This window comes from Myxocyprinus asiaticus, chromosome 22 (assembly GCF_019703515.2).
Source record: "Myxocyprinus asiaticus isolate MX2 ecotype Aquarium Trade chromosome 22, UBuf_Myxa_2, whole genome shotgun sequence".
NCBI lineage: Eukaryota > Metazoa > Chordata > Actinopteri > Cypriniformes > Catostomidae > Myxocyprinus > Myxocyprinus asiaticus.
In genome coordinates, this window is record NC_059365.1 from 35,345,786 (window position 1) to 35,370,749 (window position 24,964).

Here is a 24,964-nt window from a genome sequence, read left to right on the forward strand (position 1 = left end):
CCTTTTTTTTTTTTATTTAAAACTGGACATAAACAAAGTTTTAGGATTTTGATAAATGTAAAACATAGATGGCAGAAAACAAAGATTCTGCACTATGTAAGCATATTTGTGACATTGACCATGTTTGTACAAAAGGTCAGATTTTTGTTTCCACTGAAGCACACAAGATGCTCTTTGGAACATTATAAGATCATACTGGGATAATGTGGATCATCAGGTTTTGCACAAACTTGTGGAATTAATGCTAGTGTGAGTGGATGCTGTTATTAAAGGAGATGTGTCATTTAAAAAACAAACAAACAAAAAAAAAAAAAACATATACTCTCCTATCCCAGCTTAATATGCAAAAACTATAAATATGCCATTGTAGGTTGATTTCCCCAAAATGTGTAAACACTCTGAGGCACTTTCAAAACATTAGTCTGTTTGTTGAAGCATCACCAGCCATCAAGACAAAGCAATTTTGGCTCAACCAAGGGTGTTGGTTGGGGGCGGGGCTATATGTTTGATGGGAGAGTGCTTGGGATATTTGAAGATGGTCATTAGGGTGCCAAGCATCGAAGGTCTTCGCAACCATGTGGACTACAAGCAAAATAACTTTTGTTTCTGATTCCCTAAGTCAAGCCAATCAAAACGAATATCTCTTTAATTTCAGTATTTTTCCGACATTACGTTTTTCAGAAAACCTACTTTTTCAAACTCCCCTTAAAACGTTTTTTGTTTTTTATTATTCACACAAAACCACATGAAAAAAGTTATGAAAATTATTTTTATTTGTTATTTCATTCAGAAAATATCAGTTAATAAGTGAATTTGGGCCACAGACAAATAATAATAATAATAATAATAATTGGTTGATTTGATAAATCAAAATTCTTTACATTACTTTTTGATATGAGGGTCTCCAGAGGACGCCAAAATGTTATATTATCTTGTTTGTTAAGTACAAATTAGTTCACTATCACCTAAAACATGACTATACATAAAAATAAAGGTTCTTTATCAGCATATATGGTTCCATGAAGAACCTTGAACATATGCTGTGTACATTCAAAATGCCATGCCAATTGTACCAACAGTAAAGGACCATGGTTTTCAAACTGGGGGTCGCCAGAGTATGTCAGGGGAGGAGTGGAGAATGATAAATTCACCAAGTAAAATCAAAAGATAAATAAATACTATAATAATGTATTGTGAATATAAATGAACATTAATAGCTTAATAGACCATAGTCCAGCTTAATAGACCATACCTCTATGGCATTATAATACTGTTCAATGTCAAGAGCACATGAATGTTCCGGTTACCCAATCACACATTTTTCTGCATGAACTCAGATTTCCTTCACTCTTGCACAAAATTGGACGCACGCTCTCAAATATACGCAGCTCTTTTTAGAAATCTCTCTGCTCTCGCTCAGAGAGTGTGTGTGCACGCTCAAGACATGTCCTGTGCACTTGCAAATCTGTTATAGCACCATATAGCTGCCTCTGTTCATTGGTTCAAATATCCTGGCTCTATAGCCAAGGTGTCTCGAGGAAAAACAGTACCCGAGTTCATTTTGAATCATTTTGCCATTTGACCGAGGAACTGCAACATAATACATAGTTACATTTGTATTGTAAGAATGATATTCTGATGCTCGCTGATGAATTAAGAGATGTGAGCAAATCATATGGCATATAAACTTCAACTAAGAACATCCTGGTTACTTTCGTAACCTCCATTCCCTGATGGAGGTAACGAGAATTGTGTCGATGTAGTGACACTAGGGGTCACTCCTGGGAGCCCTAAACACCTCTGATCTTTGAAAAAAGGCCAATGGGAATTGGCGAGTGGAATTTGCGTGGTATGCAACCACTCATTCAGGTTTTGTGCTGAGGAGGCAAGGTCCCGGCCATTTCAGCGGGTAGTTCAGCACTGTGGCAAGAGGGACACAACGTCTCGTTCCCTCCATCAGGGAACGGAGATTACGAAAGTAACCCGGATGTTCCCTATCTGTCACTCACTCGACGTTTTATTGATGTAGTGACACTAGGGGTCCCTATACAAAACGCCATGACTACTGAACTGTGTTACGTGGACTAGCGGTGCGAGACAGGCAGACCTCTGTGTGCCTCGTAGCCAGTGCACCAGGCCGTCACGTAACGTCCCCCAACACTCTTATGAGCGTCAAACGGTCCTTCAGGAACAAGTTGACTGCCCAACAAATAGGGACAGGCTAGCCCAGCCGTGGCCTCTTTTCCTCTTTTTTTCTCCCCAAAAAGAGTGGAATTTGTTAACCGACTGGGGGCCATAAATATCTACATTGGGGGAGGTGTCACTCCCAAGGGGAAGACACCGCAGAGACCACACCCCGCCCAGAGAAGGGGGGGGGGTATTTCGAGTGGAAATACGTCACATGGTCTTACCGAGACTTGTCGGAAGTATGTCATGTGGAGAAGTCACCTGTTAGGTCCTACCTGAGGGGGGAGGAGTTTCAACAAGCATGGTGACCGGGGGCAGATGGGCCTCTGCCCAAGGAAGACGCAGTTTACCGACAGGGAAATTATTTAACGGAAGATATATCACATGGGGTCACCTATGGGGAACCAGTGCATGTGGAGCACCTACCCCAGTACAGGGCTTAGTTAGCACATGTACTGGGCCGGCAGCAAGTTTCTCCGCAAACTTGTCTGCCACAGGGCTAAGGAGGAAAATCATCCAGGGATCACAACTTGTGAACACGACTGGGAGTCAAAGGCGCACGTCTTCACCTCATGGGAGGGGAAAGGCGCTATATGCAAGCGGTACACATGGCCAGCTGTCCCGGAACTTACCTGTTCAGACCTGACAACACACGGGACAAAACCGGCTCAACCCAGAGATTATAGAACCTCGCAAAGGTGTTGGGTGTCGCCCAGCCCGCTGCTCTGCAGATGTCTGCCAAAGAGGCGCCACTGGTCAGGGACCAGGAGGACCCTACACTCCTAGTAGAGTGGGGCGCCACAGGGGGCAGCACGTCCTGAGCGTGATATGCCATCACGATGGCGTTAATGACCCAGAGGGTGATCCTCTGTTTGGAGACAGCGCTTCCTTTCCGCTGTCCACCAAAGCAGACAAATAACTGCTCGGAGCTTCTAAAGTTTTGCGTGCGATCCAAATAGATGCGTAAAGCATGCACCGGAAACAGCAACACCAAAGCTGGGTCTGCCTCCTCCTGGGGCAGTGCTTGCAGGTTCACCACCTGATCTCTAAATGGGGTCGTGGGAACCTTGGGCTCATAGCCCGGTTGGGGTCTCAGGATCACGTCAGAATAGCCTGGACTGAACTCCAGGCACACTTCGCTGACAGAGAACACCTGCAGGTCTCCTACCCTCTTGATGGAAGTGAGCGCAGTCAGGAGGGAAGTCTTCAAAGAGAGTTCCTTAAGCTCAGCTGACTCCAGGGGCTCGAAGGGGGCTCCCCATAGACCCCGAAGGACTACAGAGAGGTCCCATGAGGGGATGAGATGTGGTCTGGAGGGATTCAACCTCCTAGCGCCTCTCAGGAACCTGATGATCAGGTTGTGCTTCCCTAAGGTCTTATTGTCCACTGTATCGTTGTGTGCCGCAATAGCGGCTACATACACCTTCAAGGTGGAGGGGGATAGCCGCCCCAAGGAGCGTGAGGTCCGTGAAACACGTCTGTGTGGGCCAGTAGGGTGCTACTAGGACGACCTGCTCCTTGTCCTCCCTGACCTTGCACAGGGTCTGTGCAAGTAGGCTCACTGGGGGAAACATGTATTTGCGTAGTCCAGGGGGCCAGCTGTGTGCCAGCGATTCTATACTGAGGGGTGCCTCGGTCAGGGCGTACCAAAGCAGGCAGTGGGAGGATTCCTGGGAAGCAAACAGTTCTACCTGTGCTCGACCGAATCGACTCCAGATCAGCTGGACCACCTGGGGGTGGAGTCTCCACACTGCCCTGAGCATAACCTGTCGTGACAGCGCGTCTGCTGCGGTGCTGAGGTCGCATGGGATGTGAGTGGTTCGTAGTGACTTGAGGCGCTGCTGACTCCAGAGGAGGAGACGGCGGGTGAGCTGTGACATGCAACTGGAGTGTAGACTGCCTTGACAGTTGATGTACACTACCGTCACTGTGTTTTCCGTCCGGACCAACACGTGCTTGCCCTGGATCAACGGCTGGAACCTCCGCAGGGCGAGCAGTACTGCCAACAACTCGAGGCTGTTGATGTGCCAACGCAGCCACGGGCCAGTCCAGGAGCCGGCGGCTGTGTGCCCGTTGCATACGGTGCCCCAGCCCGTCTTGGAGGTGTCTGTCATAACCACAATGTGCCTGGAGACATGCTCTTGGGAAACCCCTGCCCGTAGAAATGCTAAGTCGTTCCAAGGTTGAAAAGGCGGCGACAGATCAGTGTGACGACCACGCAATGTGTCCCGTGGCACCATGCCCATCTCGGGACTCGAGTCTGAAGCCAGTGATGAAGCAGTCTCATATGCATCAATCTGAGCGGAGTGGCAACCGCAGAGGATGTCATATGCCCCAGGAGCCTCTGAAAAAGTTTCAGTGTAACCGCAGTCTTCTGTCTGAACACCTTCAGACAGCTCAGCACCGACTGTGTGCGCTTGTTCGTGAGGTGCACCGTCACGAACCTGAGTCCAACTCTAAGCCGAGAAAAGAGATGCTCTGAACCGGGGAGAGCTTGCTCTTTTCCCAGTTGACCCAAAGCCCTAGATGGATGAGGTGCCTGAGCACCAGGTCCCTGTGTGCGCACATTAACTCTTGAGAGTGAGTTAGGATCAGCCAGTCGTCGAGGTAGTTGAGTATGCGGACACCCACTTCCCTTAGCGGGGCAAGGGCTGCCTCTGCAACCTTCGTGAAGACGCGAGGGGATCCGCGGGGGATCTGCCGCTGGAGCATCAAACCTGCGAAAATGGGACGGTGGACGGCAGTCGTGACGATGGCCATGCACACCTGACATGTGACCCAGAGAACAAGGAAACCACTCTTTTGTTGAAGTTTTTGGTACCGCAGTCTCTTGGGCATGCGGCAAAAAAATGAAACAAAAGATTCTCCTCCCGGCCCTCCACCGGGGGATGGTGTGGGCCGTCTACCAGCTCCGTAGAAGCGGATCTCCTCATCCCTGGGGTGCTTTGAAGCCTTCCTAGGGTTCTTGGCGGCCGGCCGTGAGACGGGTGGCATCTGCTTCCTGCGGTGGGCTCCATGCCGGGGCTGGGCCACGCTGGTATTAAGTTGATCACAAAAACCACATATGAATGTGGTAAAAAATGCATGTGAAAACACTATCAGTCCTGAATGAGTCCAAGCAGAAGCAAAGCGCCCACCATCACCTTTCAATCAACCACTGCGCTACAACAAGAGTTTAAACTTTTCCGGTTACGAGCGACTTTAAAAGGAAAAAAACGTCTGATCGGAAAATTTAAAAAAGGGATACATACACAAGCATGAGAACTTCACAGATCTTGTCTGATATCAACATCCAGAGGTTTAAGGTTATTAATCATCATTGGACAATAGCTGATAAAACTTCAAAAAAGTGTCCAGAATGTTCTGCTATGCACTGGAGTCCATAAGATCCAAGTTACAACACTGTTGCTTATCCTCGTAAGTCGACAAACACCATACAAACAAAAGTAACTAGAGTTTTGAGTAATGAAACGACTTTGCCCCTGTCAGATCTGTGATTTTATCCACTTTTCTAAACTGCTTGGACCCCGGTAATTGCCACTTACGGTTATATAAATTTTTGTAATTCCGCTTGGTGACACTTGTGGCGCAGAAATCACTTTAAAGCCAAAGCGGAACAAATCAAATAGTAAAAAATTCGGGAATGGTTTTTCAATTAAACTTTGCCTACAATACTACTTGTAATGAAGATTTTTTATTAAATTAGAAAGGAATGCAATATAAGCAAGCACTAGTAGTCCTTGAATTTCGAACCGCACTGTATGCTACCACACACACATACACACAAACAATGTGTGTTTGTGTAAGAGAGAGCGATTCCCCTTGTTAACAGGCTGAGTAAAAAGCTTGTGAGTGGTATGGCCTTCTAAGGGTTTGCCTGCAGCAGTGTTGAAGCCCATCTCAACTCTCTCTGCTGTTAATCACAGCCTTTTAAGATCAACCGTGATGGACCACAGGACATAAATCCCTCTTGCTGAATGACCACAGCACTTCAAAACATGCTCGGCTGGCCCTGTATCCAGGGCTTTAACTCAACTCTTTATTATGCCCGCGCCCAACGCAGTGACGTGACTGTCAGCCATTCACTGACTGACGGGCACTGTCACAAGTAGGCTGAATTAAGTACAAGATGAACTGGCTCTTCATTTCGGCTCATGTTGTTTTTTTTTTTGTTTTTTTTATTTAATTTGTCCTTTCAAATTAGTTTAGTTTTTGTTAGTTTTCACTCTGTGAGTGTTAGTTTTACTTCAGATGTATGCCACATTCACACTAATAAATTTTCTTATGGTCCCGCTTCCCAAATAATGGATCGGTGAAGAGCATTTTCTGTGGAGTAAAATGCCATTCTAGTGTGGATAAGAGGTATAAATGTAGCAAAATAGATGTGTTTCCAATGAAAACGTATTCGTATGGACGTGGCCTTAGTGTTTTTCAGTGTTTTCTAGTTTCAATTAAGTTTAAGTTTTTTAGTATATTTACTAACAATATTAGTATTTTAGGGTTATCAAAAGTTAATGCGTTTACTAATATAACAAAAAAAAAAATGGTAACCCTTAAATGCATAGGTTTTTCGCCAAACATTATTACAGACGGGGCGGATCTAGAAAATAATTGATGGGCTGGCAAGGGGTTGGCATAAGGACTATGAGGAGTCTCAACACCAAAGCAAGTGCACATATATAGTTTTTTCTGGATTAAGATACCAAGCTTCATTGCAACAAGTACTACAGTAGTTCATTTATTGAAGTCTCTATCAAATTACAAATGCCCAAGAATTTGTGATAGTTGCATTACCACAGAGAGGCCACAAAGTAATAATTTTGCTACTGTTTTGCTAACATTAAAATGCACTTTTTTTTTTTTTTTTTTTTGCACTCTTGCAAATGACATCATCAAATATAAAACTATGGAAATTTATAAAACGATTTATTTTAGGTTATTGATTAGGTTGATTTAGGTTATTAAGTATAGAAACAAAACAGTTTACATTAATTGCTAAATATTACAATATACACAAATATAAAAGTATTTTAAAGAGTGCAGGGAGACCGACTCGATTACATCATTCAGAGTCCATCATGGGAGTGGGCGTTTACGTCCGGGCTCATTTTGCAGGCTTTGTTGGTGGTGGTTCTCTGATTGGTGAAACTTTCTCTGCTGGGCCATGGGTAATGTAGTTGTTCAACACGAATTTCTCTATAAAACACAATTTTCAATGAACAACCTCAGAGCTCATGGTAGGTCTGTCTTTAAAGGTTTATAAATTAGCGTTTAAAATCAATGAAATTTTTAATTGAGACAGTTCAACATACTGTAAATAAACGTACATTACATCAGCATCAAATGTAATATATTTACATTTATAATTTATACTTTGGGATACTAAATGCTGGGGTGCCAGTTGGGGTGGCAATGCTTTTTCTTAGGGTACCACCCCATGCCACCCTAGTAGATCACAAATGGATCTACAAAATGCTCAGATTATGTCAAAGTTTTTTAAAAAAATTCAAGACAATTAGAAAATAATTGAATAATAGAATGTATTCTGATATATTTTGATGTTTTCTTTTTTATATATTAAAGAGATGATGCAACAAATATAGAACAGCATTCATTGCTTCCATACTGAAATTTCATGAGACACAACTGGCTTTCAAACACGTAGTGACCTACACAAAACACTAAACATAATCTACACATACATATGTATTTTCTCAGGCACTTTTTGAGTCTAAACAGAAGCACAACTTACATAGTTTCAGTTGTACACCCAAATGACAATAGCCAAATAATACTGTTCATGTGTTCTATCTGCTATATTTTACTTTCATGTTGTTTTTTCGTCAAATAGCAATGTCAAATGTCAAATGTCAAATGTCAAGAGTACATGTCTGCAAATTCTAGGCAAAGGGTGACTACTTTGAAGATGCTATTGAATATAACACAGCTTTGATTTATTTTGGATTTTGTTTAGTCACAACATAATTCCCATAGTTCCATTGATGTTATTCCATAGTTTTGATGACTTTACTATTATCTAAAATGTGAAAAAAAAAATAAATAAATAAATAAAAAAATGCAAAACTTTTGACCGGTAGTATATATATATATATATATATATATATATATTATTATTATTATTATTATTATTATTTTTTTTTTTTTTTTGCAATTTTGCCTTTTTTACACCATTCAGAAGAGAACAAAGTTAAGGAATACTAAAGAGGTTTGGGCATAAATGTAATAACTAATAATAATACAAAAAACTAAATAATAAACTCAAATTAATTTGTATTAATTTGTATTTTATTTGAGTTTGTTTTGGAGTATTTTATTTTAGTTTCATTTTTTATTATTAGTTTGTTTTATTTCAGTTAATGAAATAAAAATTTTTAATTTAGTTTTCATTAATGATAATAACAATGGAAGTGCGATGAGATCAGGTGGGGTGCACGTCTTGCTGCTTATGGATCAAAGATCTACATGACTTATTGGGCGGAAATGTTTCTCCCCCATGTGGATTTATGGAATGAGTGCCAGGGCGGTTAGATCCACAATGTTTAGAGAGATTTTATGAGAAATCATCATTAATTAGAGAATGGCCCTGCAATGAGCTGAAGAGTGATTCTTCTGTACAGCGTGGAAATGCAGTGCACCCTGTCAGTAATTTTGTTGCTTCATTTGTTCTCTGCAATGTTGTTCTGGTCTTTGTAATTAAGAATGAATTGCTAATTTATCCTTTTCCGCCCACAATCCAGAGCAATCAAGCAGCTTTGGCTCGCTGTTTATTCCCTCTTCATACTGGTGGTCTCACACCATTGTGCATCATACATAAATAACTGCATGCTCTGAATAACACACACACATGCTTCCCCATCTCATTGCCTTAAGGACTGAACTGAAAACATGTTTAGGGAGAGAAAAAACTAAACAATTTTTAAAGTGATATTAGTTTAGCTAATAAGTTATTTCCTTGGCAGCATTTTTCTTTACAGCGAAACCATGGGAAGGTTCTGTTTGACCGATTTTTAAAACAGAAGTTTGTATTTTTTTTAATTTAAAATTTTTTTTTTTTTTTAAGTTAAAATGTTTTATCTATAAATCTATACCAACTTAACATGCATAATCAACTATAAGTATATATAACAATCCAACGTGGCTATAAGACTAGCCGTTTATGGATTTCTGTACCACATCTCTCCTAATGAAAGAGCGATGCTAGCGCTGACCTTTCAGACACCTTCCTCATCTCCCCCCACAGCAAACTTCAGTCCGGGTCAGGCAGATATCATTAGCCCAAGTCATAAACGTCAGCCTCCAAGCCAAGACATTAGCTAACCCTGCAACACGTCATATTAATGCCTTTCTGCTCATTTCCTTTAGTCATTTTACGTGGTGTGCTGAGTTGCTAATTCATCAGAGTGAAATACAGTGAGAGACAAAGCTACAGCTATTGAACCTCCGCTAATGTATCGTGTACATGTTTAACTCTTAATGAAAACTAAATGTTCTGTGTCCAATGAAGGACATACATCACTTTCCATTTTACTGTCCTATAGATCCCTTCTGTTACATTACATTTTGTGCTAAAAGAGACAAGCAATTTATCTTACAGGGACATTAATCAGGAATTCAAGCTTTTACAATTACAAACAGGTCTAGCAGAGGATGGTGCAATCAAGTCAATAATTGCAGGTCAAAATGGCTTTCTTTACGCTGATGTAAGGCTGGGTGCCCACGGGATGTGGTCCTTCTAATGAGCCCTAATTTTGCACCGTGATGATGGCCATTAGCTCTTCATGGTGACCTTTTCTACAGCCAAGAGATTTAAACAAGAGCGCTCAGTAAACCATCAGGCAGACCTGGCCGAATCTGTCCAGGTGGGCTCTATACAGTGGTGAGATGTGACAAATTACAAACATAAATGAATTTCAAGACTTTTATTTTTTTTAGCCCCTATGGTTGCAGGCAGAGGTGGAAGGAAAAGCCATGATATTTCAAAATATTGCACCATTTTACCGAGTATTGTCAAACCAAGAATTTATATTTTTAGTTACATTTTTTAACATTAATATTTTTTGGGAACAGACCCACCACTCAGAGCAAGTCTGTAGTCATGTTTCCATGCAAGTTATGTATTTAATTTGTGCAAAATTGGAACATCGCAAAAACAATTTGCGAATAAAGCAGTGTTTACATTCCATGTGTTTAAGAGAACAAAATCGTTACTTCTGCGGAAATTGGTGCAAAGTAGAAATTAAAGTTGAAGCCACTTGTGGCTCTTTTATTAAATGTATTACATTACTTGGGATTTAGAGCAGGTATACATAACACTCTGATAAACGTAATGTTTCCTAGCATTCAGCGGCAGATGCCTTATGTCTGGGAGTGAAAGCGTGTTGGACAGTTATGGGAGGTAATTGTGGCCAGTTCTTTTGACGACAAGCTTTGTGTCTGGCATTTCAGAATAACCAAAGCAACATTTCAGAAGTTTTGCAATTATATTGATTATATTTTCTGAGCGAATTATGCAGAGAAAAAAAAAAGTATATTCTAGCCATGCAAAGCTACAAATTTAAGTCATTTTGTAAGGCCGATTGATGAGCTTCCCACACTTGTTATGGAGATTAATATATATATATATATATATATATATATATATATATATATATATATCTCAGAAGTTCTGATTGCAGAATTCAATAATAATCACATCAAAGTTATATATGTAAATAGGATTTAACCATGGTACTTGTAGTAAGGTACTTGTTAGCATAAAATGAATCATGGTTACTACAGTTAATACTATACTAAAATAGTATTATTATATGGTTAAATAAAAAAAAATATGTTTTAAAAAAAAATAAATAAATAAAGTTATGGTTACTACCGTACATTACTATAGTAAAAAAATACACAGTATATATATATATATATATATATATATATATATATATATATATATATATATATATATATATATTACTTAATATACAATAATAAAATTAGATAACAAAAATAGCAATAAATGGCAGTACTTAACTAAATATTTTGCTTCAAAAAACAAAATGGTGACTTTTGGCAAAGTCCCTTTAAGACTGCGTGGGGCTCAAGTGATTCAGTGAATCATTTATGCAAACTAGTTCACTTACATTAACCGTAAGAAAAAAAAAAAGAATGACTAAAATGAATAGAGTTCCCAATGCTAAATATAAGGGAATCTTTTATTTTAACCAGTTAATTTACATATTCTGTCTGAAGCACCAATTCACTTAAATGATTTGGTTTTCCAATCGCTATGGTACTTATTCCTAGTAGCGCCATCTTTGATTTTTGACAGGAAGGCTGTTAGGGACAGACTTGCAGTTTTTTCAATTTGTGCTGTTGTTTAAAGTGTTTTGTATAATTTCAGGAAACTTAAAAAATATATATATATAAAAGAAATTTTAGGTTTAGGTGAGTGCATTTGAGTACTCCCTCGGCTCCGTTGCTGCGCTCCCAATACAATATGACAAACGTAGCTCCTTACAAGAAAAGCTACGCAATGGTGAAAATACCACAAAACATATGTGGCCAAGTTGAATTCTACTGAAAAGTTTATTTATTTATTTATTTTATTTTATTTTTTCCTTAAAGGCCAAAAGTCAAAAGTAAAACATCTCAAACTGCTAGACAGTTCTACATTCTAATCACCACTGATGAGGAAAACAGCTACAACACTGTGTCATGCACCAAAATTAAGGGATTTTAAACTACACACCACAATCCTTACTAAAATACTGTTTGAATTATGTTTGATATTAGGAAAAAAAACTGGCCATCCATTTCCACTACAGAGATGACTTAATCATTAAGAACCTAATGAATATATAAATATATATAAGTAGGAACAAACATGAGTAGGAACAAACATTTTCACCAAAAGCACAGTCCCACCTCAGTAAGGTGCCGTATCCGTGTAGAAGATAACTAGCCTTATAGAAATAAGGTGTTCATTAAATAAAGTATGTTAAGTTTGATTTCCCACTGCATCTTGAAGCAAAACCCAAACTCAGTTTCAAAATGTTCCAGATGCTTAGATGATCAAAGATAACTTGTATATCCAATGTATACATACAGTAATATGAAACTACATAATTACGTTAAATATTAATTAATGGCAATTACATAATAACTAATAAACCAACTTCGCGTACATGAACTGTGTACATCAGTCACCACCGAAGACCATTTTTGACCAAGGAAAAACCCTGCTGTCAATCAACATCCCTATCAAACAAAATGTATGCGTTTCTTTTAAAGTTCTATGTTAAACAGCTGGCTTGGGGGAGGGGGTCTCTACATCCTTAATGTGTAAACTGTGTGGGAAGTTTCCACATTCTGTTTACACACGTTCCAGTTCATGATGAAGTTAAATCATTTATTCATGAGAGCATATTCAAGCCATACAAAGCTTCAAATTAAAGGCATTCTGTAAGACTGATTGATGAGCTTCCTACGCTTATGTTGTTACTGAGTTTAATATATTCATCACCCTTTTTTCATATGCACACACACATCCGCACATACACTCTTGCATGCACACAAACAGAACAACAAAAACAACTACCAAGCCACGCTTAACGGTCTTCTCATGGATCAACTCACAAATGAAGTAAACACTACATAATGATTAACATTTGAATTTGAAATCTGATATTACACACAACAAATATCTAATGGATTCGTCCTTGCACAGGATTTAATAACAAAATCGCTCATCCCCGAATATTATATCAAGGAAGACACATATTTATGAGACCAAGACATTTCTATCAAAGACACAGAAATATGTCATCTCAATAAAATAAAACAATTTGTTTTCATGCAACCGCAGTCAGCAGATTCAATTCATAACTTTCTCAAAATGTGAATAATGAATCCGAGTGAATAAATTCATTTAAATATACTCCATGAAAAGGCACAGTTATTTTAAAGGTCTGTACCTTTACTGTCACGCTGAGTAAAGCAAAGAGTTTTGCAGCTGCTTATCACTGGCCTAGAGTAAATAACTAAAACTTGCAATGCTACTAACTTAACTACATTTTTCAATAGCCTGATAAAAGCTCAGTTGTTTACAATACAGTGTAACTTTATCAGTAACAAGCTATTTTTCTGCAAAAAGAGCAATGTAGCACGACAAAACTTTATAACCGCAGTTTTTGTATGACTGTATTGGACGCAACTTTAAAGCTGTGCAAACAGAAATAATCATCATACCTGCTCGTCTAAAATGCCTTCACCTCATATGGGAAGTAAAATAAATTGTGGGGTTAGTTCTGTTGAATTGGTTTGTTTAGATGGTTCATTTAAATTAAATGAATCTAGTCCCTGCATAGACATCTGCACGACTCTTTTTTGGAGCAATATTCAAAGCAACTTTATAATAATACACACATTTTTACAAAATAATACATTAGCTGCTTTTCATTGCTATGTTTTATGTCAGTTATATAAATAAGGGGGTTTTCTAGGCTTATTGGGGGTATTTAATTTAATGATTAGAACAAATACAAATTATATATCTGATATTTATATTTAAAGAGATATATAAAAGCTTAAGTATATAAAAACGTAAGTATAAAAAAATCAGTCTTTTCTTAAAACATAAAGCTAATTTGGAATATAGCACATGAGTCATACAGACCACTATTACAATATTTTTTATGGTGATTTTGCATCCTTTTTGGAGCTTGACCGCTCCGGTCCACATTAACTGAATTGCATGGACATAAAGTGACCAGTACATTCTTCAAAATGTCATTTTTGTGTTCCATGAAAGAAAGCCAAACTAGTTTGGAATGACATGAGTGAGTAAATGACAGACTTTTCATCTTTGGGTGAACTGCACCTATGCTGGCCGATCAGAACTATCCAAAGCCAAAGCCCATCATGCCCAGTGAACAGATACTCAACATCAATAAACCAATAAACATCGCTCATCAACCACAACTACAGACTTAACGCCCCTTCTCTCATCTGACACATTGCTCAGTACTGGCATTTGACTTCAAAAGGCAAAAACCGCTGATAACTAGGGCCAAACATGAAGGCTCTATCAGCTAAATTGGAATAAATCGAAGAAAGACTGTAAATGTGTTCTGGCAGCCATTTTTATACCGTACAATGTTGCAGACAATGGCGAAGAAGGTCACGTAAGGTTTCTCTGCAATGGCCGCCCTTGCTTCATCTGCCCTTTCCAAGTCAATTAAAATCCTTTATCAGTTCTTTGTCCTTAAAACAAGGCATTATTGAGCAATCACTAGGCATAATTTAAAATCACAATGATGAACAGCAGCTGTAATGTGTTTTATGATGTCATCAACTCTTTACAATGTCTTTAGAAATGTATTTGATCAAAATTACTATACAGATTATTAAGCCATTTCATGAGCCAGTAAGATAACAACATAATCACTATAGTTATCAAGTGCTGGTCCGTTGTGGAGTCCAAAAGTCTGATTACACCAGTAAAAATGCTTCTATTTTTCTAAAGTTCTTTCCACAAATTGCATTATTAATTTCCAAATTTATTTTGGATTTTGAATCCCAGATTCTCAATGTGGTCTCAGACTTTTGGGCCCCATAGTATATTTGCAGAACAAATATTTTTCTCAATTCAATTTATTATCTACGGTGCCGTTCAGGTCATGTATTCTTACTGTATATGCAATAATACATGATTTTAGAAAATCTTGTTAGGCGAAAACAGTTTTGTTTATTTGATAAAAAGTGTTAGTATACAGGCTGCACAGACTATATAGGAAACAGTCTTGTTTGAGACACAGTAGAAGCCTCAGTCTGACTAATGCCTGTTTACCACCAGACAAAAAATATTAGCTCTGCCACAAGTCCAGGGTTAAGCCAGGTGTACACTACACGACTTGCAGTCGGTGTCCTGCGACTCACAGTCCGGTTTTTTGTCATGCTGGCGCGAACACTTCAAGACTGTAGTGTATCAACTACACGACCATTCGTCCCCGACTAAGACCATGTGTACACTTGGTATTAAGATGAGTTTTGGGTGATCCGATCACAAATGTACAAGCGATACATCACAGTTACACCTGCTCATCTCTTATGACAACTTGTGTTCGGATTTTGAGGGGAGAGAGTCTGATTTCATTAGGACATACTGTACATCAATCATTACGTCTGTTTTACTGAATGATATTAATGTGCAAAAAAGTCAAAGACGAGAAAAAAGCACAGTTTCTCTTAATATTCCCAAAAATTATATTTAGAGCAGAATTCTGAGTTATTTTAGTGCATACCAGCAACTGAGCTTCTAGTGTGTATGCTACTCATATATGTGTCCCTATTGTTTATGCATTCGCTTGTTTTTTTATTTTTTTTTATTTTTTTTTTTTTATTGCCATGGCAACACATTAATTGTTATTACTTCTTTCTTCCTATATTTGGGTGTTTTTGAGGCACTTGGCATGCTTAAAATTTCATGAAATTTTGCACACACATCAGAATCATTGGCCATTAGGGCTGGGCAAAAGTTCATGCATAGGCGTGTAGGGGGGGCTCTTTAGTGCCCCCTTTAAAATGGGCATGTACGATGGCCTCTGTAGCACCCCCATTTTCACCTACAGTCATCAAAATTGGTACATATATTGTTCTCATCAAGCCGGACAGCTTTCATAATTATAGTTATTAGCTCCTCCCAACAGGAAGTCTGCCATTTTGGATTTTTTTGAATATTGCAGTCTCTGAACTTTTTAATCCTCCTCCTAGGGGATTCATGAGACTGTCACCACATTTAGAAAACTTAGTGCCAAGACATTGAAGATGCTAAATTGTGAGCAGATTTTTGATATATCGAACGGTGTTGCCATGGCGTGGCATTAAATTAATGGTGAAAATGGGAAACAGGAAGTGTCTTATATCTTCTGTGTGCAATGTGTGATTTAGAAATTTAGATGTATGTTTAGTCTTGGGGGCTAATCACATGGATGTGACTATTTTATATCATGGTCATAGCGCCACCATCTGGCAGCAGGAAGCGTGGCTCTTACAACAGACTTTAAAATAGTCCTTTTATATTTACCCAAACTGCTTCAAAATTGTTTAATATAATGTCAAATGCCAAATGCATGTGTCTACCTTGCATTGTTTTCCAAAAGTCACCGGGTGGAAATAGACCATGGTGCTTAGGCCCGTCATCGCTGCTCGCAGCTATATTTTGTTTTACATTTCATTTGGAACTGGAAAAGAGTTTTGTTTGAAGTTACATTTTCAGAGATGCAGTAAGTGACATTCTCATGTCCAGTGCATTAAAGAGGACTTTGTGGTTAAGTTTAATATGTTACTCATTACACAATTACACAAATGCCTGTTTTTCCCATTCTCCATTTACCCCTATATCAAAACTAAAACTAAAATAAAAATGAAATGTACTGAAAAACAAAACTAAAATTAACAAATATCTAAAAAAAAAAAAAAAAAAAAAAAAAAAAAACTAAAACTAACAAAGAACTGACAAACAAAACGGAAACTAAACTAAATTGGAGTGAAAAATTGAAAATGAAATAGAAATAAAAACTAAATTCAAAATTCAAAACTATTATAACCTTGGTACAAGCTATAATTCATGTCAAATGAGAGTCTCCTCACCAACATAGAGCACTTTCACTAAAAACACAGTCTTTAAACTCAAGGGTAGTGTTCCTGGGTTACACTGTCACTAGTTTCAGATTGTAGAAGATAAATCACAGCTATATGAGCTAAGCCTTTATGCAGCCAATGCATAGTGAATATATTAAAAGGATAGTTCACCCAAAAATGAAAATTCTCACATCATTTAATCACCCTCATGCCATTCCAGATTCTATAAATCTCCACCTTTGACCAGCCCAGACCAGTAGGTGGCAAATGTGAAGAATGCAAATTGCCAAAAAAAAAAAAAAAAAAAAAAGATGTAGAAAGTGAAAGTGGAGATTTGGATAAAAAAGGACTTAAATATTGGTCTGTTTCTCACCCACACCTATTATATCGCTTCTGAAGATTTAAACACTGGAGTCTTGTGGATTACTTTAATTCTGACCTATATGATTTTTGGAGATTCAAAAGTTCTGGTCACCATTCACTTGCACTACACTACAGTGCTCACTACATGAGTCTCCACCCATGCCCACAGCCACGGAGGTCGTTCCCGAGTCTCCGCCCACGACCTCCGTGGTCGTGGGCATGGGCGGAGACTCGGGGAACGACCTCCGTGGTCGTGGGCATGGGCGGAGACTCGGGGAACGATCTCCATGGTCATGGGCATGGGCGGAGACTCGGGGAACGACCTCCGTGGTCGTGGGCATGGGAAGAGACTTGGGAACGGAAACTTGGCCATGCTGGCTCTGGGACGGGCGAGGCTGGCAACGCTGGCTCTGGGACGGACGAGGCTGGCAACGCTGGCTCTGGGACGGACGAGGCTGGCAACTCGTTGGCATGGGCATTGGATGCAGGTTTTGGCCCGGGGTTCCCGCCATAATCCACTGTATAAGGGCAGCCGCTAAGTTCCAGAGCCTTCTCCACATAATCGCCAAGCATCCAGTGAGGATCAGCCGAAGGCATGAGTTCCCTCAGTGCACTATTCAGACCGGCCCGGAAGAAAACCACCAGAGAGCGGTCTGGATAGTGCACTACATTTGCCAGCTCTAAAAACTCACGGGCGTGATCCTCAACTGGACGGTCCCCTTGCTGAAGGAGCAGAATCCTGACAGCCACTAGATCGATTTCTTGTTCAGTCTTTCTGTGACGAGACAGGAGAGGAATGAGGATCTAAATGCAGCCTTTTTAATAAAATAAAGGTAAACCAGGTAACTCAGAACATAATGAAACAAAACACAGGGAACAAAGCACAGGATAATACAGATGAAGACTTGGAGAAAAAAAAAAAAAAAAAACGGGAAAACGAAGGCTTAAATACACAAGGGAAAACAAGGGAATGAGGAACACCTGGGGAAACAATCAGGGGAAAACCAATCATGAAAAGAAACTACAAAGGACTACATCACAAACAGGAAACAGGAACAGGGAACTAAACCAGAATTTCAACATAAAAATCAAAACAAACAACAGGGAATATGTGACAACTATCACATATATACTGGCTGTATATTGGCCTTCGGCCACCTTGCTCTCTTACTGAGAAAGGCATTGGCCATTGAAAAATATTTGTCAACCACTATTTACGACAGTCCTAAAAAATAAATAAAAACATGGCACAGTGTTGGAAGCTTTTAGGAAGGATTCTGGGGTAACATTAATAGAAAGACTAAAATCTACAAACTACCAGCTGGCTTCATGCAGGGCTGGTTTAAAATGGCTAAGAAATGCAAATTAAGATAGAATGGGTGAAATATAGCAATGTGTTTGCTGCACATTTGTGCACTTACTGGGTCTCTCTCTCTAAAGCAGTGCAGAACAATTATGTTGAGGAATGGGTTTGATTTACCCATCAAAACCTATACACTCATTAAGTTCATTTGAATCTGTTCTAGGTACAATCTGTAACCAAAACAGCACTGCCAGTAATTGGCCTGCTAGTATTAACTATTCATATTTGTAAACAATGGAAGGGGTCAATATAACATAGGATCATTTATGTGTGTAAATAGAGCAGTGATATTGATTAAAGGTGTCTATTATACAACCTGGTCTCACAGAATCATGTTTTCGTAGTACATAGTACATCATCGTACATGTTTGCAAAATAAGTTTTACATGCCTCGTTCTATGTATCGCAACAATGAACAAAAATGTTGTATGTCTAGTGTTTATTTCACCAGAAAACTTTAACAATAATCACGAGTAAAACGACAGATTTACAGTATTTACATAAACATATTTTTTTGCTCTTTTACTCACACAATGTTGTCTTATGATATCGAAACACTTTTACGATAATGCATGATTTGAAATACGATACATTTTAAAGCTTGAATTACATAACTAACTAAATTTACGAGCTTATTGCAACATAACTTTGCTCAGTGGCTTAACTGAAAACACGTTGAACTTTGAACGACATGTCAGCCGACAGTGTCATAAAAGAGCCACAAATTGACATGGTTGCTTCAACTATTGCGTTTTTCATCTCTCATTTGTTTTTATGACACTGTCATTTAGGTTTAGGTGTAGGGTTTAGGGTAGGGAAGTCGGTTTTGTTTATTTAAAACTAGAAAAACAGATGCAATTTAGTTGAGTTTTATTTATTTTTTTCATTTAATGCTCGATAAAGCAATAACCTGAATACCTTATATTTTTGGGACAACATTTAACTTGATTTTAGTGCCCCTTGGTGGACATTTCACCTCGAAACCACAGCGATATGTGTAATGAACCATGTAATTTCATTTTGTGAAAATATTGCCACAGTCACATATTTTCAAAGGAACACCTTTAAAGGAATATTCTAGGCTGACAGAAGTTAAGCTCTATGAACAGAATCTGTGACCTGTTGAAGAAAATTATTTAGACTCAGTTTCCAAAAACAAAAAAAAGTGTTGACAGTTATGAACTTGTTATGCACAATGGAAATCTATAGGGCACATGTGCAATGGGCAACTCTTGGATTTCCATTATAATTGCATTTATGTGCACAGTTATGCACTTACAATGGAAGTCTAAGGGTTGCCCTTTGCACACATGTCCCATAGACTTCTTTGTGAGTGCATTTCTGTACCTGAATTGTCCTTAAAAATACTTTGAAGTCTAACTACTCCGCTCATATTCATTGGTGATTATTAAGTCTACAAAATGCCAAAAATATTAAGGTTCCAAAGTTTTTATTTTTAAGTGTCACTTCATTTACAATGTCACACCAAAATACACTCTCTATGAAATATCCAAAAATACCATTGCAGTCTTCATTTAAACTTATCTAATACCTCCGAGACCCCTGATTGGTTTCTTGCCCCCAACCTTTTCCACAAAAGAACTGTGAATCTGAAGGATCACCTTTAAAACAATGTCAACAGTGATTTTGGGATTTAATGTTTAACAACAGCTGGAGTGAGCACTGCACATTTAAAGTGTGAAGCTCTTAATGAGTATTCCTGTGCTGCAAAACAGATGTCTCGGAATTTCAGATTTAATTTGCTTTTTATCTTCGATCGTCTCATTTTGCAGTCTCCTGCCTCCTTGCGAAAGGTCTGGAAGAGGCTGCCAGGTGTCAAAAAAATCAAGTCAAACAAGCGTCAAGTATCTTCACACCGCAATACTTGTTTTTGTAACAAGTGTAAAGACAGTGGTACAGTGGTTGTATTTCTAAAGTATTTATATTTTTAGTTCACACTCCCTTATACATACAGACACAAGAACAAGAGCAATAAATGGAAATACACACACATACACACATACACAGAAAAATAATTTTTTTTTTTAAAGGAATAGTTCACCAAAATGAAAAATCTGTTACAATTTACCATGTAATGTCTTCCCAAACTCATATGACTTTCTTTCTTCAGTAGGACACAAAAGTAGAAATTTCAAAAGTCTTTACAGGGTTTATTTGACATATAATGTAAGTGAATAGTGACTCCGTTCTCTCAAGCTCCAAAAAAAAAAAAAAAAAAGAAAATGTAGTTGATATGACTCTGTGGCAGGGCAGAGGGTGGGGCCGGGTCATGATTCAACACACCCGGCTCCTAATCAGGCTGATTAGCCCGAGAGGGATAAAGGCCTACTGGAGACGGCAGTGCGACAGAGAGAGTGTTACGGACAGCTGTCCGACACCTGTGTGTGTGTGTGTTTGTGTCTTTTGGTTTAAGTTCATTATTAAAATATTATTTATATTGTTAAGCCAGTTCTCGCCTCCTCCTTTCTATTGAAGTGTTACACTGGTGCCGAAATCCGGGAAGGAGGAGGGATGCGCCGTAGTAGAGTCCTCACCACTACCATCCACCCCAACGGAGCAGCCGCAGCCATCCGCCGGGGGACAGAGGAGCCTGAAAGCGGGAGGAGGGGCTCCTAACTGACCACCTGGAGCGGTCAGGGCCACTGCCAGGGGCGGAGGAGACCCCTACCAGCTGCTAAAACGTGGCTGGGTCTGAGACCGCCGACCGCAAGCGGGGAGGGGCTCCTGGCTGACCGCCTGGAGCAGGAGAACCGCTGCCAGGGGCGGGGGAGAACCCTCCCGTCCACCAAAAATGTGGCGGGGCGTTCCGTACGCCAGGGGCCGGAGGATCCGCCCGGGGAGGCATGGCTGTCATCCACCAGAGGATGGAGGAGTGGCCGAGGACCAGGCTATGGTGTATCGGAGAACCGGCAATAATTTTTTTTTTTTTCTCTCTCTCTCCACTCTCTCTCCCACTGCTGCTCCGTGTTGGCCTTTTCCCTCTCTTTTTAAATGTTTTTTAATTTGGCACGATCGCCATTACGGCTTGTCCCCTCCCCTGATCCAGGTAGATGGGGATAACCTGCCAGCAGATGGGGCGGAAGGCACGAACCAAGTCTATTCTCAGAGCAAAGTCTAAACTCATTTCCTGCATTTGCAGTTTGGAGATTCCACCAGCAGGTAATAATAGAGTTCATATCCACAGTCTGAGAATTCCAATAGAACATCAAATTATGTCCCTGACAATACTGTAACTAGCTATGATTTGTCTGTCAGTAGATCACTATTACTTATAATTACTATTATAATAATAATACATATAATTAGTATTGTGCTTGACAGGAAATGTAATATATAATGTGATGCAAATGGCACAATAACCAGAGAAGAACCTCAGAATTAAATTGCACTTGACCCAGCCTATTAACGCTTTGTGCGCCATTTCGCCAACCCACTTGCACATACTGTAGACTTAGTGCAAACCTGTACGAAAATACCAAAACTTCATTGTTACATGGCCTATGACGTATTGCATAGTGCTGCGCTTAAGACTTAGCACTCTTGAAATAGGGCCCCATGATGATGTTTGGTCATGAAACCTGATGAGAACCAATGAGATTTGATGTTATCAATGCAGCTGCTGTATTTGATTTCAGCACTTTATCAATAATTTAATTTGATTAGAGTTAATAAATATTTTTTATTCTGTTCATTACACAAAGTGATCAAATGGCTTCAGAAGACTCCTGTCACTAAACACTTTCATTTAATAGCAAATAAAACCTTTGAAGACTTTTTAAAAATTACACTTTTCTATTCCATGGAAGAAAGAAAGTCATATGGCTTTGGAGTTACATAAGGGTGGATAATGAGGGAATTTTCAGTTTTGGGTGAACTGTTCCTTTGAAGAAAAGATTAGTGTGCAACTAAAAAAAGACTAAAAGGTCTGAGCCAATTTGTTCTTTTTGCACAGAGACAGAAACCTATACGTTCTATCCAGCTCCTTGTCCAGATATTCCTAATCAATATCAAGGGTCTCTTGAAGTATTTTTTTCCATTGATTTAATGGCCAACATTAACCCTCAAAATAGTACATAGCTTGCCCCTTTGAATATATGGTAATGGACGTTTCTAACAAGGGCTTATGGCTGAATGGCAATGATTATCATTTTTAGCTACCTGGACTGGTAATTGCCACTTGCACAATATGCACTTTGCCAGAAAAGTGCATGCCGTAAAAGTAAATGATTCCTTTTTTTGTGCTTGTCATTAGCACCCCAACTTTCCATCAGACTACTTTAAAATGAGACAGGGAAACAATACAGGGTCATATGCCTAACTGCGAAGATCACAGGCTGCCCTCTTAAGGCATGAAAAATTAAAGACCAGTCTAGTCCATGCTGCTTGGGAACCTAAAAGCTGTTGAACTTCATCTGATACACAGTACTAATAAAGCTTGACATTTCATTTAGCTTGGGTCTTTAGGTTCACAAGAAACATCCTGTGAATAAAGATGTTTAATGCAGGTAGTGTGGCATCTTAAGTGAGTCAATTACCTAACCCACAGTCAACAAAAGGACAGTGTAGCATCTCTTGAGTCTGACGCACGATGTACTGAGCAGCTATTGGAAAAGACGCATACACACTCATTAATTTCATTCATACAGGCTACATTCCCACAATTAGTACAATTTTACAACAGTATTTACAAGTGGCGTGCAGTCAGTTACCTCAATACCTGAAAGTTATTAAAATTGTCCAGAATATACAACAGCAGACATGAGCAGATCAAATAATGTCTGTATAGATTACTAACCAAAGTGAATCCCTTTTCTAACTCCTGATAGGCTTGAGTGATGCCTGTAACCATAGCAACAGGTAATGGTAGTAAATAAACACTTTGTATACCACTTTGAACAATTTCGTTTTTATTCTAAACTATTTCGGGCAGCTCCCACTGTTTTCATCCACTCAGATATGCAGCCAAAACCCCTCTGCGTCAAGTTAGGTTTTTTTTTTTGGTTCTCCTCTTCCCACACTTAAAGGGATAGTTCAACCAAAAAAGAAAATTCTCTCATCTCTCATATACTCACCCTCATGCCATCCCAGATGTGTATGACTTTCTTTCTTCTGCTGAACACAAACAAAGATTTTTAAAATAATATTTCAGCTCTGTAGGTACTTTCAATGCAAGTCAATGGTGACCAGATCTTTGTAGCTCTAAAAAGCATACAAAGGCAGCATAAAAATAATCCATAAGACTCTAGTGGTCAAATCTATATCTTCATAAGCTATATAATATGTGTGGGTGAGAAACAGATCAATATTAAAGTCCTTTTTTTTTTTAATTATAAATCTCCAGTGTCACTTTCACGTTCTGACAGTGAAAGTAAAATTTGAGATTTATAGTAAAAAATTATTGAAACATTGATTTGTTTCTTACCCAAAGTGATAGTATTGCATTAGATGTCATATTAAACCACTGGAGTATGGATTACTTTTATGCTGCCTTTATATGCTTTTTGGAGCTTCAAAAGGTCTGGTCACCATTCACTTGCATTGAAAGAACCCACAGAGCTAAAATATTCTACTAAAATTCTTCATTTTCAGCAGAAGAAAGAAAGTCAGACACATCTGGGATGGCATGAAAGTGAGTAAATGATGAGAGAATTTTTATTTTTGGGTGAGCTGTCCCTTTAACTGAAGTTTTATTTTGCTCTCCAACCACTGAACACCCCTATTATTTTTCTGTCATTTGTAATAACTTAAGAGAGATTTACAACCCTAACATTACAGATCTGACAGCAAAGAATGACCCACAAAGTGTGCACATCATGCCAAATATTTCAATGACGTGACAGACAAGTACTTATCGACTGATGTTATGTTCATACAGCACATACTGTAACTAATCGCACTGTTTAAAAATTCAGCTGTGATTCCTGAAAATGTAAAGGAATGGAAGTTAAGCTCAATCGATAGCATTTGTGGCATAATGTTATTATCGAAACAAAAAATGATTTTGACTCATCCCTCGTTTATTTAAAAATAAGCAACACTTGCCGTTATAGTAAGGCACTTAGAATGGAAGTGAATGAGGCCAGTCAATAAACATTAAAATACACACAGTTTCAAATGTATAGCCAAAAGACATGACCATTTTAAATGCTAACATGATTTTAGTGTGATAAAATTGCTTACTAACCTTATCTGTGTAAAGTTATATCCAATTGACAAACCCTGAAATCTGGTAAATGACGCAACGTCGGTAAATCCCTTATTTTATTCTACTAAAATCATGTTAACACGTGTAATGTTTACGTCTTGTCGCTATACTGTTATTTTTTATGTTTATTTTTTTTAGTGTGCATTTTAATGTTTCTGGACTAGCCCCATTTT

General features: G+C 38.9%; 1 protein-coding gene across 1 annotated transcript in view; it reads right to left on the reverse strand.

Annotated features, from left to right (window-relative positions):
* Positions 1-24,964, reverse strand: part of LOC127413416 (netrin receptor UNC5A-like) — a 377,604-nt gene that overhangs the window by 177,325 nt on the left and 175,315 nt on the right. The gene's annotated exons all lie outside the window — the stretch shown is intronic.